A 2,455-nucleotide genomic window follows, 5' to 3' on the forward strand; every position below is an offset into this window, starting at 1 on the left:
ATCTTGGGTTCCACTTCCTCCCCTTGGTTGGATTTGGAACTACACTCCTAACTACCACGTCCTTACTCCCAGATAACAAGAGCTCTGTCCTGACCTTGGTACATTTAAATGCCTCTGTTAAACTAGATACTGGCAGCTGAAGTATCCCTTTTCCATACAGTGCAACACTACTTAGGCACCTGGGAGCGCCCAACCATGGGTGGTGGCATGGCATGGTGCATTTTCCAGTAGGACCATGCCACACTGCAGAAACTGTGCAGGAATGGCCCGAGGAACATGACTAAAAGCTAAAGGCATCGACTTGGCTACGCCTAATCCACGGTGGGACCTCCCTGGATCGGACTTGTCTCTGACATGTCAAGGCATGGACACATGACCTCTGGAAGGTGCCCTGTGGTGTCCGGCACTGGGGTGCTGGCTTTGGATCATTTGAGACCTGTCAGTTGTGAGGTGGGGTACCAGCACTTCCCAAGATGCTCAATCAGATTGGGGTGAGGGAGATTTGGAGGCCAGGAAGATCTCTTGAGATGTTTGTCATGTTCCTCAGGCCATTCCTGAGCAGTTTTTGTGGTGTGGCATGGCACATTTTTCTGCTGGGGGGGCCACTGTCACCAGGGAGTACCGTTGCCGTGAGGGGGGGATACTTAGCCCACAGCGGTGTTTGGGTGGGTGGAGGGCATCAAGTGGCATCCACATGAATACCATGACCAAAGGTCTCCCAGCAGAACATTGCACTGTAACAAAATGATCAGTGTTACTGAGAATTAACATCATATTATGCATGCATATTCTTATCATGATGGTCCACCAGCAGATGGAGACATGAAATACAATACTTTCCAGTGTATGTAATATTCATTCGTTGTGCAAATTAAGAAAAAGCATGTTGGCCAGGTTTAACAGCTCATTTTAAAGCCAATATTGGCTGATACCAATGACGTGCCAGTATTATTGTACATCCCTATTTCTGATCAAGTCAAGTCAAAATTTATTATAGCCCAAAATCACAAAAAATGCCTCAATGGGCTGTAGCCTACATAAAAACACATAAGCAAATTACAAATAACACAACAAATAAAATACATAAAAACAAGTGAAATGACTATGTAGAACAAAATAAACAAACAAAACAAAATGAAAACAAAGCACAAAAAAAAAAATAACATTGGCACTTGTATATATGTTAAAGGCAGATGCAAAAAGGTGTGTTTTGAGTTTACTTTTGAAGGAATCGACTGTGTTGGCTTCACGGATTTGAATGGTAAGGCGGGTGCANGTAGAACAAAATAAACAAACAAAACAAAATGAAAACAAAGCACAAAAAAAAAAATAACATTGGCACTTGTATATATGTTAAAGGCAGATGCAAAAAGGTGTGTTTTGAGTTTACTTTTGAAGGAATCGACTGTGTTGGCTTCACGGATTTGAATGGTAAGGCGGGTGCAGAGGAGAGGGGCTCGGTATGAGAAGGATCTACCACCTGCTGATGATTTATTAATTTTGGGGTTGGATAGGAGACCAACATTATGGGATCGTGGAGGCCTGATTGATAAACGTGGAGTAAGTAGAGATGACAAGTAGGATGGTGCAAGTCCGTGTAATATTTTATAAATTAAAAGCAGAATCTTGAAGTCCGATCTAGTGTGTACAGGGTGCCAGTGTAATGAAATGAGAACAGGGGTGATATGGTCAAATTTCCTGGTTCTGGTTAATATCCTGGTAGCACTATTCTGAACGAGTTGTAGTTTCCTAATGGTTGAATTTGGTAAACCAGAGAAAAGTGTATTGAAATAATCTAATCGGGATGAGACAAAAGCGTGAACCAGTGTTTCTGCATTAGTCATGGAGAGAATGGGACGAATCTTGACAATATTACGTACGTACATTATGATCGATATTATATTTTTTTCCAGGGGCTTTAATGCATTAACTTAAAGACAGATTATTAGATCAGGGGCTTTTTGTTTCATTGTTAGGCATATTCTTATTTTTGAAGAATTCATGTAGCCTAGGCTATATATTTACATCCGAGCTATCAATAAAACATAAGGAGCTTAAGCTTTTGACACACAGGCCTGACAACACCACCGAGCAGAGCAGTCTGTTGGCTCTTCCTTCATATCAGATTTATTGTCTCACGTTGTTTTACTGTAACAGCTGAAAAAAAGAAAAAAAAAACCTCTGTAGCTACATGTGGCAAGTGTGTCAAAGTAAAGCACATCTTTGATAAAAAAAAAAATTAAAAAGAAAGGCAGAAAACTAATTATGAAATTCACAGGCAAGCAGTAAGCAAGACATTATGTTATTGAAGATATCATAATCACTGGAATAGAAAGTTTGGTTTTGTTTGCATCTCTTCTTTCTAAGTAGGTAGTGGCATAACTAAATTAAAATTTGAATGAATTTAGTTGGTTGAAAGAGTGAACCTCTAAAAAAGGAAAGGGAAAGAAAGCCT

The sequence above is a fragment of the Epinephelus moara genome, chromosome 24 (assembly GCF_006386435.1).
Source record: "Epinephelus moara isolate mb chromosome 24, YSFRI_EMoa_1.0, whole genome shotgun sequence".
NCBI classification, from domain to species: Eukaryota; Metazoa; Chordata; class Actinopteri; order Perciformes; family Serranidae; genus Epinephelus; species Epinephelus moara.